The sequence below is a fragment of the Centroberyx gerrardi genome, chromosome 6 (genome assembly GCF_048128805.1).
Source record: "Centroberyx gerrardi isolate f3 chromosome 6, fCenGer3.hap1.cur.20231027, whole genome shotgun sequence".
NCBI lineage: Eukaryota > Metazoa > Chordata > Actinopteri > Beryciformes > Berycidae > Centroberyx > Centroberyx gerrardi.
Window position 1 is genome coordinate 29,065,511 of NC_136002.1, and position 19,009 is coordinate 29,084,519.

General features: G+C 45.0%; 1 protein-coding gene across 1 annotated transcript in view; it reads right to left on the reverse strand.

The window, feature by feature from the left end:
* actn4 (actinin, alpha 4) overlaps positions 1–19,009 on the reverse strand; it is an 81,265-nt gene that overhangs the window by 37,813 nt on the left and 24,443 nt on the right. The gene's annotated exons all lie outside the window — the stretch shown is intronic.

The following is a 19,009-nucleotide window of genomic DNA, read 5'->3' on the forward strand; positions in this document are numbered from 1 at the left end:
GTGGGGCGAGGGAAGCGAGGCTGCGTACGAGCGCTAAGAAGGTTTACATTTTAGGCATGTAGCCGTCGCTCTGATCCTCTGGTATCTGTTGCATAAGCGTAGTAGCCACAGTGAAGAATACTCTCTAGGGTTTATTGCTCTATTCGGCTATTAGTCAGGACCCGAAACTGATCACAGGCCTGTCACTATTGGATTTTAACATGTACTAGTGCTGTGATGTTTTAAAGCTGCACTAGGCAACTTTGCATGTTGGTGGGCTCAAATGGCCGCCAACAAAGAGGTAGGCCAACTGTTTGAAAAACCTAAACTTCAGTACCCAGAAATCCTGTGCAGTGAGGTCAGTAAACGTCACACAGCGGCTCATGTTTACCAACCGGCCGGTCTGTGATGCTTTATACCAAAGAAACCAAAGAGAGGGGAAAAGATCTAATGTTGGTGAGTCCAGCTTTCTCTGATGCGGTTCAGGAGACAGTCTGGATTCAGAGTCCAGACCCTCCACTGGAATTTAATTTGGTCTAATAGCACAGACCTACTGGGTCTCAGTTAGTGGGGATGGGATACTCTTCTCTGTAGCAGCCACACTTTGTAATTTAGGCTGATAGGAGAAGTGTATTTTTACATGAAAATCTCCCCTAGCTTTAATGAATCTGGGTCACAAGGCCAGACTAAATTTGATTTGATTTGAGTTAATTTCCAAAATGACAGATCTCCATTTTGTGGGGGAAAAAAGAATAAAATCACCTGATGTTCATCATGCAATGTCTCTAAAACAGAGGATCCAGTCTGTAAAAGTGTTAGCGTTTTGTCAACCAAGGACTTAAGTTACCTTTGATCCTTACAAAATTAAAATGGTGGAGATCTCATTCTGAAACTAAACTGAAGTTCAAGAAACCTTGGTCAAAGTCACAGGCCTAGATGCCCGGGCTCTCTGCTGGTCACCAGGACAAACCGGGTGTGTGGGCAAGCAGCTAGTGTGTTTAGTGTTGTGTGTGATGAAGATCCTGGTCCTCAGGCTGCAGGAACCAGAATGTTGTTTGTATCCTGGAGGAACTGAGAGTCTGTCTGGAACTGGTTAAGCCGTCCAACATTCCTCCTCCCACGGCAGATATACAACTGTCTTTACTGCTTTACTGCTGTAGGAGGAGTGTGGAGGAGAGAGGGGGTCTAATGGGGTCTATTGGGGTCAGCTGTTTGATCTCTCTCTTCTCACACACACACACACACAGTTACACGCTTCTACTGGAGCCATCAGTTTGACCCCAGCAGCCTTTCAACTCTGACCTCTAGCTGGGCCTACAGGGGCAGAAGTCAAGGTTCAGATAGATAGATATTAGTTTAAAGGAGAGGAACTCAGCAGTCACTCTACCTACCAATGCTAAACACACACACACACACACAGTAACACAAGCATAAAAACACACACAGCCTGCAACAAAAACATGCATGTGACCACACACACGGTGAAAAACATGAACTTATACACCGATGATGTCCATCTTTCTACCTCTTTCCCACTATCCGCCGTACACACACACACACGCAGATACACACACACACCACTCCTTGGACAGGAATGTGCTTAGAAGACACAAGAATCAACAATGAACCACCTACACACACACACACACACACACACACACCTATTGTGTCCTCATATAGTTCACTTCATCTACACTCAATTATACGCACACACACCGTACACGCCAATTACTGCCACACCCCAAAGTCTCAACGCATGTGCAATCTTCTGACTACATAGACACCTAAACTGCCTCGTGCACACACACACACACACACACACACACAGAGAGGTAAGGGTGTGTCTTGCTACACCTGGAAGGAATGAGCCAGGTTTGAACACAATGTTATTGCTCAACTGCCTTGCATTCTCTGCATGACTTCAGCATGGTGTGTGTGTGTGTGTGTGTGTTCCAGCTCGCACACCTTTTTCGTCCTAACACTGATGATCTCATTCTTTCGCCAACACTACACACCACACACACACACACACACACACACACACACAGTCTCTCACCGTCATGACATTTCTATCTACATGATCACTGGCTCTCCCTCTCTCTCTCTCTCTCTCCCAAACACACACACTCAAAAAGTAAACTCTAAGAGCTCTCACACCATCATGCCATATATCCATCTACATGATCAATCACACACACACACACACACACACACACACACACACTCCTCAATCAAACTCTTTCTCCACATGATTCATGTATTCACAGCACATCTCACACTCACAGCCAAGGTCCACCCACCCACACACACACACTCTTTCCACACAGTCTATAACTGTCAGTTACACTTTCACACACCCTCACTCTCTCCCAGCAGCAGCCTGCAAGTCAAACAGCCGGTCAGTCAGGTAGCCAGGCAGCCAGTCAGTCAGCCAGTCAGCCAGCCAGTCAGCCAGTCAGCCAGGCAGGTGGAGACACGCAGGGTAACTGAGCTCAGAGGATAATGAGACTGACGCAGCAGCACTAGGCTTTAAATGACAAGAAAACATGCAATTATGCCACATGATTGATAAAAAAAACTGTTAAAACTACCATCACACCGGGTTCGTGTCTACTTCGCACCCTCATGAAGACACACTGTCCAAACATGCTGAGGAAGGGATTTTTTGTCACTTTCGGTGCAACTTTCAGAGATAATTTGGACCTTTTTTGAGTGTGCAGTTTCTGTGAGAGTTAATTAAGCGGTGTTAGGCCTCCTCACTGCACTGCTGCTGCGCCTCCAGCCTCTTATTAAAGCTGCAGGACGAGTGTCAGCTCTCAGCGAGGAACAGGGATGATCGTAATCTTGGCAAAACGGGCGCTAATGACAAACAACAGGGGTCTGCGTTTGAAATCCACGGGAGTTACAGTACTGTGCAAAAGTCTTAGGCACCCTATATTGTTTTATATACATTTTTGTCTTAGATGTTTATTTGTTTTCTGCATGAGTGTGTCAGTAGACTGCTCTTTATAGTACATTTTTTGATATTTAGAAACTTTTAATTTCATTATTTTTTAAAGCATCTTCGCTTTATGGATTTTTTTTTACATGTGCCTAAGACTTTTGCACAGTACTGTAAGTGTGAAAATAGCCTTGTTATAATAAAAAAATATAAAAATTGTAAAAAAAGGGGGGGGGTAAATGGGGACGCAGAGGAAAGGCAGAAGAGAGCAAGTGACTGAGGGAGGTTAAGAGGAGTAAGTGACGGAGGATAAACCACACATCAGCAGAATAAGAGCTGTCAAATTGCCCTTGAGCGAGGCATTTCAATCCCAACTGCTTCACTGGCGCTGCATGGCATCTCACAATAGAAGACTGGTTGTACCGGGCAGCGTTCAGGTGTGAATGTGTGTGTGAATGTGTGCAGCTGTATGAATGTGAAGCAGGGCGTGGCTCAGCAAACGTCAGCTGGAAAAGTGAATGTGAGAGAAGCAGCGGATGGCACGCCGCCGCCGCCGCCGCGCTGCACCAGAGACGCACTTCACTGGGCAGAAGTTATATAGCGGCCTGCTGGCGGGAGGTACGACCTCAAGGAACTTGGATGGAGCCACGCTAGACTGGACCGGCTGCACTGGACTGAGCTGGGCCAAAACCATGCTGGCCTGGCCCTGGGAATAAAGCTCAGTGTGCTGGTCTGGTCTGGTCTGGCCTGACACAAGGCCTCCTATTCTTAGACGCACACCAATTAAAACGGGGCTGTGGCGTGCGACACAGTAGCGCTGCTGGCTATTGTCGCACACTCTCTCTCTCTCTCTCTCTCTCTTCAAAGCTCTAGAGGACAGGTTGGTCTTTGTGCCTGGCCATACACACACCAGACCAACTCAGTTTAACTGCATTTTCCCAGGTCGACACATACATGCACCATGCACACACACATATTTGCGTGTACGCACACGTATGAGGCAAAGCAAACCAAGAGGTTTTGCACATTCCTTCAACACCATATGGTACAGATTATTACACTTGTTCAGGCTGGAGGCAAAATTCAGCACCTTGAGTCCAACAGTGGAGCCCGGGCCCATCAAGCAGCTCAGCTCTGGGTCACACTGACACATGCTGAAGGAAACAATGAGTGTGAAAGTGGATGTTTGCTGCAGTGGGGTCTTCTAAAACTCTAGAACCACATCAGTTTTTGATAAAATGTATTCGAAAACCAACACTGTCATTCCATTTACTCCATTCTCAATCCAAGCAAAACCTAAGACATTTTAGAACAACTCTAAAATCCATTCTAGAACCAATGCCAGATTACACAAATCCATTCTACATTAGAATCCCTCTTCATTTCCATAGAATCCATTCTAGAAACGGACTGAATTTACATAAAGTTCACTCTAGAACCATGTTGAAATCCCATTAACTCTATTCCAGATCCACATTAATCCCATCTAAAACCACACAGACATTCCATTAAATTCATTCTAGAACCGCACCGACATTCCATCAGTTCCATTCTAGAACCGCAGCAACATTCTATTAACTCCATTCTAGAACCACACTGACATTCCATTAAATTTATTCTAGAACCACACTGACATTCCATTAAATTTATTCTAGAACCACACTGACATTCCATTAAATTTATTCTAGAACCGCACTGACATTCCATTAAATTTATTCTAGAACCACACTGACATTCCATCGGTTCCATTCTAGAACCGCACCTACATTCCTCCAGCTCCAGTAACTGGAGACAGACGACACTTCCTGGTCTCATGCAGCTCCATTCATACAGCGAGGCTGCAACTGGAGACGCTGCCTGCCACTGTACACTGCTGCAGGAACACGACACTGTCCCCCGGGGCCGCAGGGGATCTGTGTGTGTGTGTGTGTGTGTGTGTGTGTGTGTGTTTATTACGGAGCGCCCATCCCAGCCTCAGAAACACTGAGAGAAAGAGAGGTGGACGGAAGGACAAACCTCCAGCTAAATGACTGAACAGCTGTTTGGACAACATCAGAATTCTTCCTCTCAAGGCCTCTCGAAAACATTCAAACACACACACACACACACACGCACACACACGCACACACACGCACACACACGCACACACACAATTGGCAGCATCTCTGACTGTGAAATGATGAATGATAAAGATGTACTGCAATTTAATGGCAAAGCCCAGTCTGGTGGATCTGCAGGGAGTGGAAGAGCCGGCCAAGACCGCTCATGTCCAAAATCCTAGCGGTCACCAGAGTGCTGCTAATCAGGAACAAAGGCAGCAAAGAGGAGGAGGAGGAGAAAGAGAAGAAGAAGGAAGAGAAGAAGGAGAAGGAGAAGAAAGAGAAAGAGGAGAAGAAGCACAAGAAGAAGGACGAGAAAGAGGAGAACTAGAAGAAGAAGAAGAGCACAGAGCAGAGCAGAACCCTGCTGCTGAGGTTGCTCTGTTCTCATTATCCTCTCAAGTCTGGACAGGTGATCATTAAAACACACACACACACACACACACACACACACACACACACACACAGTGAGGAGCCTCCCTCTTGCTTCATGTGCTGACAGGTCGTCAGTGAAGTTGAGCTCTAATATGGGGACAATCTTTCACCACAGCGCACACACACACACACACACACACACACACACACACTCCCGAGGGAGCTGAGGAACATGTAATTGCTGTGTACCTCTTGGCTGGCCTAATGCCCTTCAGATCTGCCATTATGTGAGTCAACAGCTTAACACTGACTGTTTTCAACAAGCTGCATCAACCGTGTTCAGCAGCCAGATAGACACACGGCTCTCTGGAGGAGCCCTAATATAGAGCTGACGGAAACAAAAGGAGAGGGAGGATAGAGGAGAGGAAACAGGAGGGGGGGAGAGAGAGGAGGAGAGGAAGGAGATGATCAAGAGGAGGAGGAGGAGGAGTGGAAAAGTGATGGATGTGGGAGAGAGGAGCAGGAGGTGAGAAAGATGAGAGAGAGACAGAACTAGAGAGCAGAGCAGTGTTGGATCATTTTTAGAAAAAAGTAGAAAAAAGTTTGAACTCTGCAGTGTCTCATGCAGACGACATGCTGCTAATTGAAAAAACCCAATCGACGTCTGCTTGATAGAAATGAAATTAGAGTTTTAAAAACAGAGCAACAGTCCTGCGGTGCATTTTAAAACAAAGATGACAACACACTTTTGTGGGTAACGCAAAAGTAAACGGGTCACTCTTAACAAAAAGTATGACTTTTTACTTTTTAAATAACAGAGTGAAGTAACTAATCTTGAAGTAACTTTCCCCAACACTGGAGGAGAGTAAATGAGTGTTCACAGATGGGTGAATATGGGATGAGAGAGAGAGGGGGAAAAAGCAATTTGTGAAGATGAAAGAGGCAGAGGCCGGCTGAGAGGAGGAGGAGGAGGAGGAGGAGGATGTTTGTAAATGAACATGTCATGAAATGATGAATGTAAATGAAAGAGGGAAGATGATGAGACTGCTGCAGGGAAACTGATGGTGGGAGCTGCAGAAACCAGCCGGGGATCAAACCGACAACCTCTCCATTATCTGTAGTCTCTCTAACCGTGTAGGCTGTGTGTGTGTGTGTGTGTGTGTGTGTGTGTGAGCATGTAGCATGGGTAACCGGAGAGGCTGAGAAGACCGCTTACATGATTGTCGCATATCTGTATCCCCCACAAGGGAGTACAAGCACACACACACACACCACCTTCTACGTGTGTGTGTGTGTGTGTGTGTGTGTGTGTGTGTGCGTGTGTGTGTGTAAAGTGCCTTACTCCCCTAGTAAGAGGATCTCTCTGACACAAAAACAGTTAAAACACACACACACACACACACTTGCTCTACTTGGACAGATTTCTTGGACTCACATGAGTACTCGTCATTTCTTTGTGCAGGAAAGGAAACTCTCCACCGAGGCTGATGGATTACAAAACTCATTCATCATTATTTTACACGGCAAATATAATATTTTAGACTAAGTCGCCTGAACGATGGTTGGTTACCTTGGTTACCGGACACAGTGGACAATCTTACCAAACACCGTCACCATTTAGCAGCTTTTGTCTGGTGGGTTTTGGTGATTTGTCGCTCTGTTTCATGAGAAGAAGGTGAAGAAGAGGAGAGGAAATATGGGAGGGAGGGATGGGGGGAGGGAGAAAGGGAGGGGGGGGCAACAGGGGGGGGGGTAAAGTGTCTCACGATGTAGTTATTTGTTCATTTATTTATGCCTCTTCCTGTCTTTGTTGCTCAAAGAGTCCGGCTCTGGGTCGGGTTGCACCGCCACGGAGGGAGACCTCCGTGTGTGTGTGTGTGTGTGTGTGTGTGTGTGTGTGAGTGAGTGAGTGACTGTGTGCATGAACGCCCCCCCCCCCCCACTAAACCCAACCAACCATTTTAGGGTCAGCAAGATCCTCTTACTAAAGGCGAGTAAAGCATTTTTACACACACACACACACACACGGGCCACTTGGAACTCAAAGCCTCCCAGTTAGTGATGTGTGCTCTAAGGCTAAGCGATATGGACAAAATTAATATCAGGATAATCGATAGATTATTTCAGTATTATCTCTGTTGCTGGGTGAAAAACCTCGGAACTTCAATTTTGGTTATTTTCATGTTTTTATGAAATGTAGTTTGGGATTTTCTGACCCTCGGCCCTTATGAGCACCATTCAAAACCTACTTTATACTTTTAAATATGCATTGTGGTCAGTCACGCAATTTGTTTGTCTTCATTCCTGACAACTTGACAGTTTTGGGGATGCATGTTCATCGCATGGTAATATAAGTATGATAAAAGTCTGTAATTTTCAAATGAGATTCCCTAATTTGTTTCAGATCTCATTTTCTTGTTCCTCATCTCATTGTTTTTTTTATCCTTACTTTAATTTAAACTCTGCTCTTTCTTGGTGAGCAGAGAGCAGAGGAGCGGCATCATCCGGGGTTTTTTTTTGAGCAGTGAATCAAAGTTCAGCCATGAAGTCACTCGGCAAACACATCAGATAAAGACAATACTCCCATATCTCAACCGCTCTTTGTCCTCAACCCTGTCACAAAAACCTACTTCTGTGGCCGCTAACCCACCGGTTCAGCATATTTCAACATGATATGAGGCCATGTCGTCCTGTTGTGTGTCAACACAAACTGCTGGCACCTTGCTCCACTGCATCACACCGCTCCACTGTTGCATAACCGCGTGTTGACACTGCTCACCATGTCCGGTTCCTGATCCATCACATTTACATTTTAGACATTTAGCTGACACTCTTATCCAGAGTGACTGACAAAGAGTGAGCAGGTCTTATTCACTTTATTTTACTAGATTTTACTGTAAGCTTATAATTGCATGATTGTTATTTTTTTGATCCGTTTTAATGTTTTTACTATGATTGTGCATTTATTTTATCTCCTGGGAAGCACCTTGAGATTTCGCTGTATTTTAATGTGTTGCTATATAAATACAATTCATTATCCTTATTATTATTATAGCAGGTAAAGTGTTCAGCATCTCATTAAAAGACACTCTGACCCTGTGTGTTGACCCTGTGTACTTCATGTTACAGGACAGTTTTAGCCTGCCGTCACTAACCCACCCAACCGTATCAACCACACACACACACTCATTCACTCACACACACACACACACACTCGACGAGAAAATCACCCGCAGCTTAAAAATATTAATCCTCTCAAGTATGTGTGATCACTCTGGTTCTTAAAAGGCCGCGTTTAAGAAGTGAGAGGAAAGTTACTCTTCTTAGAAAGGTGTTGGGTGTAACTGACTGAACACTTAAACGGACTGAACACTTAAAGTACAACGTGACAACTCTCACTGTGAAAATGGAATGATTTAAAGTCCCCATGAAATGAACTCCCATTACTTTCACTTCCTAGAAAACAGAGTATATTTAATGGTGACCTCATGCTGCACCAGGAGGCGTAAATATACATTTCTAACCAATAAAACATCACAAAGTTTTGAACAATCCCGACCCTGCCGTCAGATAAAACTGCCTCTCTCTCCCAAACCGACTGGTTCAGACTTTTGAATGATGAAGATGTCGTTTCATGGGGCCTTTAAAGAGAAATCAGACTTCAAAACCAATTTAATTTGTTGTTTGATGTTTTTTCTCACTTGCTCACATTCATCAGACGAACACAATGACCTTCAGTGACCGGCTACTTCACAACATATCATTAAAAAAAAAATGGAAACTGTCTCCCAGCCTGTCGATTCAGTTGTATTGAACAACAGTTGTCCTACTTTTGAACTAAAGCCTATGAACATGTGGTGATCCAAATACAGTCCACACAGGAGAAGAAAGAGGGGGAGAAAAAAAGAAGTTTGGACAGTTGAGTCGAGCAAACCATGTTCTCTTTGTTCTGATAAATGACTTTGTGGTTAAACTGGCCTTACTCCAGTTTAATGGTCCAGTGACGGCTCAGTACAGGAGGAGGTGGGGGGGGGGATTTAATGAGACACTCCGGCCCGTCCTGGGACAGAGGGAGAGAGGAGGGAGGAGGAGGAGGAGGAGAAAGGGATTCTCCTGGATGTGTTCGAAGTCTTTGATCTCATCTCCAGAATGGAGGGAGGGAAAGATGGAGGTAGTGAAGAATAGAGATGGCTAGAGGCAAGGAGAGAAGGAAGGAGGTAAGAAGAAGAGAAGTAAGATGGGAGAAAGAGAGGGATAGGGAGGGAGAAAGAGAGGGATGAGGAGAAATAAAAGAGAGAAGAGGAAGAGGGAGTCAGACCTGGGTCAAACACTTCTTTTTTTAACTGGTAATATTTTACTTCCTTGGGGTTTTTTTTATATTTAGTCTCCATCTGTGTCACTAAGCGCTCATCACTGTGGTGTTTCTGCTCTGCTCTTCCCACAGATCACCTGTCAATCAAACCGTGTGGGCGGAGCTTAGATCTTCTGTTGCTGCAGTTTGAGTTTCTCTTTTCTCTGTCTGTTCAGCCATGGTGGCTGTCGCTGCTCATGCTAACTACCCAGTTCTTCTTCTTCTGTTGATTCCAAACAAACCGGAAACGTTAAGACGCATCACTTCCTGTGCGGCAGAGGATTTTTCCCGGGAAAGACAACTTGCCGCCAAAGTTGTAACAAACAAAGTCTACTAATTTAACCTTCAAATACATTTCTGTTTTCGTACATTTTTGTTTCTCTGGCACTCGCTGCATTGTCCCATGTGGCAGAGACACCACCCAACTGGCACTTAAGTTGGCTAAAACAAACCACAAAGTGTTCTCCAAATACTATTCGTGCCAAGTTCGCATAGAATAGACCGGAAGAATAAAAGCCCACTGTAACTATCCAATAAAGCACAATGCCCAAAAAACAAACTGTCGATTTAGTTGTATTGAACAAAGGTTGCCCTATGTTTAGTTGACTGGAAGAACAAAAGCAGAGGAAGAGGAAAGGGAGATGAGAAGTTAAAGCGTGAAGAGTGAAAGAAGAAATGAAAGAGAGAAGAGGAGAAGGAACGAATGTCATCCCTGCTAAACATGGCAGACATGTCAGGAATGCCAGCTATGTTCTTCCTCTCTCTCCCTCCCTCTGATTTTCACATCTACCCCCTCTCTCTCTCTCTCTCTCCTCCTCGCCTCTCTCACCTCTGCTCCCATAACCTTCCTCCTCCCCCTCTTCTTCCCACCCTCCCACCTACAGTTAAACATCAGAGGGGCCATGACATCACACCGTTAAAGGCGAGGTTCAACCGCCACTACAAGGGAAAGCTTGCACTGGACGGATGTAAGGATGGACTGAGTGTGTTAGGATCAAAGGAGAGAGAGGGGAGGAAAGGCAGAAGGAAATGTCAGTCAACTTCTCATAAAGGGGGAGTCGACTGTCGACATCGGGGTTCCCCTCAGTGTGTGCGTGCGTGCGTCTCTCTCTCCTCTCATATCACACCATCGCCTCTTGTTCTGCTCAGCCAATCGGCAGCAAACAAATGCACTTCCTGTCTTTAGAGGCCCAACACAGGAAGCAGCGGGGGTGGAGGATGTCTCCGTTCATCCTCCAGGAATGCAGCCTGTGTCCAGAGCCTGTGAATGGATCCAACTGTACAAGACGCAACACATTAACCCGTGAACAAACAGTCGTGAAATCAACTCTCAGGACGAGCGGCCGGGCCGTCTATCCGATGAGACGCCGCGGTGATGACCGACCCGACGAGGAAACGAAGGCAGGAAGTGTGTAAAAGCTGTGACTCAGAACACACCGGCTGACTCATCCAGAGGGCTGGCTGAGGTTGGCATGAATGAAGGTGCTGATAACGGCTGATAAAGGCTGAGGAGGTGAGAGGTGGCCGGGCTCAGCGGGTCTCAGTGTGCCTCCATCACACCTGCAGCTTGTTTTCTTTAGTTTCATTTGTTGCATTTTTGGATTTGGTTCTTTTAGGTTCACACTGACCAATTATAAGTGAACCAAGGCTTGGAAACTAAAGTCACATGACTCACAAGTAGGGCTGGGTACCGAAACCCGGTGCCACTACGGCACCGGTTCCCATACGACCGGGACCTACTGGACCAAATCGGAACGCAGATTTCAGTAAATCTGCTAATAGTGTTTTGTATTTATTTGGAAGTGTAATTTAAACAGTTAAGAGTTAATAAAAAATATGTTCTTCAAAGAGTAACTAAACCCCAAACCCAAATTTGTGGTGAAGCCTGACATCTAATGGTGAAAAGTAGGGTACTGAACTGGCCATCTGCTATTGGCTGGTCTTTGGTGCCAGGTGATGTCACTACCTGTTGTACTCTATAGAAGGTGACATCACCTGGCATCAAAAACCAGCCAATAGCAGATGGCGAGTTCAGTACCCTACTTTTCACCATTCGATGTCAGGCTTCACAAGATTTGGGTTTAGTTTAGTTACTTTTTAATGTCATCTTTTGTGCTTTACTTTACAGAAGGTATCGGCACTGTTCAGGCACCGGTTCCGTTTTAAAAGTATCGTTTTCGCACCGGTATCGGCAAAATCTAAACGATACCCATCCCTACTCACAAGCAGCTCATTTATTGGACAGAGTTTTGGTCACCTGTCATCCTGCCAGGTTAGAGATTCTAGCGGATGTGAGACTAAACAAATCTCAAATCCAGTTCCTGTAACTTTATCTCAGCATGATGGACTTCCTGCATTCTTTGTGATGACTGACCTTCTGTGGCGTTCACACCAGGTAAGAAGTCATGAAGAAATATCTGAACATGACCATCAGGCCCGACTGCGGTTTGCCCTTTCCAAGCATGAGGAACTGCCGGCTATCAGATGTCAACATCCGCCTCCTTCTACCCATAATCCCTTCTCACTCGCTTCTCACTAACACTAACGAACTGCACGCTTAAGACTTGAATTTTCAGGAGTCTCAGTGCCGTTATTTGGTGCCACCAGAGTTCAGATGGTTTTGTTCTCACCTGGACAAAGAAACCGAAATAAAAGGAGTAAAGTTCCAGAATGACGCACCTTTAACGAATCACGCTGTAGCAGAATCAAAACGAAGTGAATCTATTAAACTGATGTAACCGTGTAAACAAGAGGCACTGTCAAAATGAAATAAAGGTCTACAAGGTGTGGGCAAATAAAACAATCTTACTTCTAAGCGACTAACATTTAGACTAATCACAGCACTTGAAAACAGCTCGGTGACATTTCTCCCTGGTGAACGCGGCCCCGGTCTCCAGGAGCCACACCTCAGGGACACGAGAGGGCGGAATAATTGTGTGTTCAAGATAACAGGGACAGGTGTTGCAATGATTTACATCGTTTTACAATCTCTGGCCTTTTGACGACGCCCACCAGCTGCAACTTGGATGAGTCAACCGAGCTGTCATTTCACAACCGACCATGAGCGCTCAGTTGACATGCATCATTACACCTGAACCTTCCACCGGTGTGGATGTAATGAAGCTTCGACGCCTGGCTTGTCTGGAAATAACATTACACGGCTGAACTGAAGAGTGAGCGTTACATAAAAGGACGCCACACTCTGCTTCCAGGGATCTTATTCAACCATGCTGGATACTTGAGTCCAGCTGTTAAACATGGAGCAGTTAACTGAAAGGATTTTTTAATTGAAGAGTTTCCGAAATGAAAAATCCACTCTTTAGCATTTTGGATTTTGGTTATTTTATCCTCTTCCCCCCCCCAACTACTACTGAAAAAACATTTTGAACCACGATGGAAATAAGTCGTCTCTCGCTGTATTCTCTGAGGCATTAGACAGAAGATATGTTCACAGTACATTTATTTCATCTTCTCCACTCCTCAGAACGTGTTTTACATTTCACTTTCTCTAAAACCTTTTCCTCGCCACCTTTCCACTCCGCTCATCGTTTCCACGGTAAATATCTAGCTGCAGACCGAACCCTTTTCCAGGGAAAACAGTTTGTGGCTTTTCTTTGTTTCCCGCCACCCCCCACATCCCCCCCGGGTTCCCGATCAATTTCAGCCTCCTGTAAACAAAACTGGTTTCTTCAGGAAGACAGATAAGGAACCCACAGACTAAATAACTGCTCCCTCCTCCACTGGGCTCATCCTCCTCGTACAGAGTCTCGAAACAAACACGCCCTGTTGAATCAGATTCATGTGGCCTGTGACTAGGCCTTACCTGGAAACATGGGCCGAGATTTTCACCAGTGTCTTATCATCATACTTTACACAACATTGGATACAAATCCACAACTTTGACCAGTACAAAACTAATGAATAAAATACAGCAGCTGAGACTGGATGACAATGAGGGACAGATCAGTCAAAATCTGTCTTGACTCTGTCCCAAAACAAAAAGTCTCCAGACAGACACACAAACCCAGAAGGACTTTTCACAGACTTATTCTCAGGAAAACCTCTACACACACACACAATCATTTATGTTTTGTCCACATCCATCCAAGAATAAACAAGAGGACATTGTACAAACAATATAGATGTGATTGGAAAACTTTCAAAACCCGACTGATCCCCATGAAGTGATTTTCCCATCGGCCTTTCACTCGTACCACCTCTCTGTCTCTGTGAGAAACTACAACAGCTACAACACTATTTGGGGTAATTATACCGTCTCAAAATCAATGTGGTAATGACTTATTGATGTTAAACGCTATATGTAGCACCATGAACTGCAGCTTTATCTGTCTGGCACATTCAATGTCCTAGAAATGTCTTCATGTGCTGTTTAACATGCAAAAGTGGATACAAAAATCTTGATTAATGTTCTCAAACATGATCACGGGCTCATAGCTACAGAGAGCAACGCCTTTTCCAGATATGGTGTCCGCACCTAGTAGCTGACAATAAAATTGAGTTTTGTTGTGAGAGCAAAACACACACACACACACACACACACACACACACACACACAGGAGCGCCTACAAGGTCTGTTTCTTATCCTGGCTCTGTAAATGGCAGTGCAGGGTTTGTTATCCAGATAAGGATCCCATTCAGGCGCCTGGTCAGACCAGACTAACGCCTGGAGACCAAAGCCGGGTCAGGGATAACGCCTGGAAACTGCCATACAACCACACACAATGGAACGGGACCTCGTGTATAGGGGACACAGAGACAGAGGGACAGAAATACAGATAAGGAACGATTTACGCCGAGACAGAAAGGAGTCTGACCGGCAGGCTCATGTGGAGCTTATGCAAATCTAGAGCTGGTTCCTGAGGCATTTAAGTCTTAGAAACCAAGATTTTCCATTGGATTTGACTCTTCTGGAGTCAAAACACCTCGGAGAGAATTATACACCAACTACAGAGCAACGAGTGCAAACCACAACTGACTTATCAAAGCTCACACAGAGAGAAATAACTTCATACAAACTGCTTAAAAATTAAAAAGTCTGTATTTTCTGGATTAGTGCCTCACATCACCCTCTCCCTCCTGGATTCTATCTCCGCTCCCAGATTCTCCTCCTCGACTCGCTCCGATATTAAAAATTCCTTCCTAGCGTTTCTCTCTATTTAGAATCACAGGAATATTGTTGAGGCGCTATAGCTGAACCTTGCCCTCCTTACTATTGGATTCTAGCCTGATATTCAGACTGAATGTCCATCTGGTTCCACTCCATCATTCAGCCTGAGATTTCCTCCTAGTTAGCCTCCTTGTTTTCTGTGTTTCACCAGACTCTCCGAATCGCTCGACAACATCTGAAAAGTGGGCGGGACGAGATTCAGGAGTCTGGAACCAGGCTGACTAGCTGCTTGTAATATTGGCGAATTAGGAATATTATTACTTACTGAACCGTACTCACTGTAACACCTCTAACACGGTAACTACATGTCTAAAATGTGAGTGTAAACGTGATACCGTGATGATGTTGAAAATGTCAAAATAGACTCGCTGTGGCTGCAGAGGTGAAGCTCTTTGACTTTGCTCTATTCCAGTCCGTCATCCAGTCAGTAATGTAACTTTCAACTGGCCGCAATTCAAAGCTCCATTATCACAAGTCAACAGAGAGAGAGCAGAGAAACAGCCCGACACACACACACACACACACACACACACACACACACACACACACACACACAGGCGTCAGGACCTTGGCTGTTTAAAACAAACGTCTCCTATGACCCTGACTGGGTGTAACGCGCCTCCTGGTCGTCCCTTCTGTTATTCGTACAGTTTAATATCCCGGCCGTCCAGCAGGAGTCGGCCGGAGCCTCCGGTAGCCGGAGCGGCCCTGACCTCCCTCACAAAACCACAGCTCTCCAATCACTGAAGGAGCTGAGGTCATTATTATCACACACCCACTCCTATCTGTGTGTGTGTGTGTGTGTGTGTGTGTGTAGGAGTTGAAGTCAGTCTTTTACAGTCACAGTCAGGCATATTTGCGTGTGTGTGTGTGTGTGTGTTTTTAACAGTCCGTATCAGGCGTGTTGGCAGGCCTGACAGCAGTTGGCAGGGCGAGGCGTCAGCTGTTTGTTTCATTCTTTTATTAAACCGCTGGTTGAATCTTTCCAGAGCTGCGCAGCGGTTCTGCTGCTCTGTTGTTGACCGGAGCGGCCGGGAGGAAACGCCACCGCTCCATCCAACCCGGTTTAGTGAAACACACCTCGACAAAACGGTTCGAAAACGGCTACAAACATTTATATGGAGCACAGGCTCGATGCCAAATATCTGACTGACACCGGCCCAGGTATCACAGGCCGTTTAAGGTTTTACAGTTTAAGACAAACATGTAAACGTGTTTGGAGAAGCACAGAATGTGACAGTGAACCAGGTTTCACAGTCCTGATGCTACAACAGTTAGGCCTACCCCCTCAAATTACATGAAATTATAATAAAAGTGATTTAAATTGCACAGTTACTCGTGTATAATCGTATATCACAATGTTAGTTTTCACAATAACAATCACAACATTTTGGCACATTTCACCTCACTAAGGATGTCTGCTACAGTTGAAAATTAAGTTAAGATGATGAGATGAGATGCCAAGGTGCAGTAAAATAATTGTGTCCTCCAAATCATAAACACAAATAATGCTGATTAATAAGGGTGATCAATATAGTACTTATCTAATATCTAGCAAAATAATCCCAAATAAACAGAAACTGAAACTACACAATGTTTCCAGTAGGACATATTTTGCTGCTGCACAGCTCATATGGACCGTCATATGAACGGCCTACCTGATAATCCCTGATAATCCCTAATCATCTGAAGCAGCATTTCCTGCTAAAACGTAAAGCAATCTGTGTAACAATCCTCAGGATTTGTGTTGTCAGTGGGAATTTTATGCGTGCTGAAAAGCGCAAATATGATGTGAAACACTACAAAACCGAAATACCGAAAACTCTGACTTATATTCAAACTATATTTGAAGTTTATGTGCTTGAATCAGGCTGAGACACGCTGAGGAAAAAGCACACATGGATGAATGAGCTGCTTGCCAACAGTGTGTGTAGCAGACAAGACTTTAAAGTAAACACACACTCGTAACTCCAACACAGGATAAACCATTACTGTTATTGATGTTTCAACGGGCAGACCGCATTCATCAGGACTTAACTGGTCAGACATGTTAACGGCTGTGAGAGCAGAAGCGTCGCAGGCTGCAGGGTGAGGCGGTGCTCAGAGAGGCCGACGTGGGACCTAAAGTTCACAGGTTCGATCCTGCAAACAGAACAAGAAGCTGAACCTGCAACTGCTCACTCACTGCAAGCTGCTCTGGATCAACTGGGAAAAAAAAACTAAAATGAAAATGTGAGCAAAATTGGAGCGGACGCTGAGTTTTCACACAGCTGATGTGTTCATCTGCTATTGCCTGACTATTTCTGTCAGGATCCTCAGACTCGAGACTCATTTAAACATGAATGTGTGTACAGTCCACTCCCTTTGGTTATGTGAGGGAGTGAGGGAGGGAGTGAGTGAGTGACAGAGAGGCCATTTGTAGCCTTAATGTTGGGTGTGTCTGTGAGTGTGCATGTATATGAATCTGTGACCTATGACTGTGATGATGATGATGATGATGTAGATGATGAGGATGAGGATGATGAGGATGACAGCAGCTGCGGGCCGGTACAACAGGATCTACGGCTCATCAGCAGCATTACTAACACAGGGAGAGGGAGCGGCTCTGACACACACACACACACACACACAGCTTCACTCAGCTGTCTGACGCTCAGTCTCACTGTCTCTATCTGGCTTTGGGCCGGGCAGCATGCGGTGTGTGTGCATGTGTTCTTACAATACTGTCATCAGTGATATTTAGTTTTATTTCAATACTGTACTGGTATAAAAGATGCCATGTGTTGCATTTTAATATCAATAAATCGTTAGGACATTCATGTAATTACCGTAAACAAATGAGACCTGCATTTTACACTTTGTGCTGCATCGTGTCCCGTCGCATTTGGAGGGAAATCTGCCGGATCGCTTTACGGCACAAAACAGGAAGCTGTTCTTCTAGTGAAACAAAGCTAAAGCTTTCAGAGTTTCTTTGCAACAGGAAGCAGCAGGGCTTACAGGAAATGTGGTCAGGTCTTCATTTTGAGAGCTTCAAGTACTAATAACACCACTGGTGTGAGACAGAGGCGACCAATCGTCTCCACCGTGGTCTCATTTGTTTACCATAATTGTACCAAGGTTTCACAATTAGCTTGATAATGATCTATTGATGTTTAAAAAGGGTACAGGTTGCATCTTTAATTTAAAACAGTACCATGGTATTAGTGTTTAGTTTCTTTTTCTACTGATCTCTCAGTTTTACTTGTTCTTATAAGCAAGACTGTTATATCATAAAAAAATGAAAAAAAATAAATAAATCACTGTGTCATCCTATTTTGGCTACTTGCCCAGCCGTACCCAAATGACTTTAAAAACTCGTAGTTTCAGTAGGAGGATAGAGGGCCCTGCTTGTGACCAGAGGGTTGTAACCGGCTGGGAAAATCTGGGCAGGGAAAAGTGACGAAGGAAAACTCTCCCCTCCCTCAACAGCTGCCACCGAGGAGCCTTTGAGCAAGACACTTCACCCCTTCACCTCTCCGTCAGCAGCCAGCAGCAGCAGGTGACACCGAGCTCTGAGGTGTGAATGTGACGAGCTGCGAGTGTGAAGCAGGATGCTGCTGACAGAGAACGCATGTTCAGCAGAACGCTTTCCTGGAAAAATAAAGGTTTCAAAAAAAAAAAATCTCCCTGATACAATTCAGTGACCTTCAGTTGTCCTACAACACAAGAACCGGCAGTTTCAGTCACAAGCTGAAATCACTGCTGTGTAGGGCTGCACGATATATCGTTTCAGCATCGTCATGGCGATGTGCGCATGCGCAATAGTCACATCGCAGGACGTGCGATGTCAAGTAAGGCAAATTAACTCAAACACGTCACGCTACCACTTTTTTGCTGCTTGATACAAAAGGAAAACTCGCTCGGTTCTCATTTTCCATGACTAATCTACAAGAGAAGTCTGTCTGATATAATATAATTTACTCTGATTTAAGGGTTTGTTATAAGAGTAGCGTTTGTTACCTTTCCAGCTTTCGCGGCTCTGAACCGTAGTTGGGAAGCCTCTGGTGTTGTGCTAGCCTATTTTAGCTTAGCCTGGC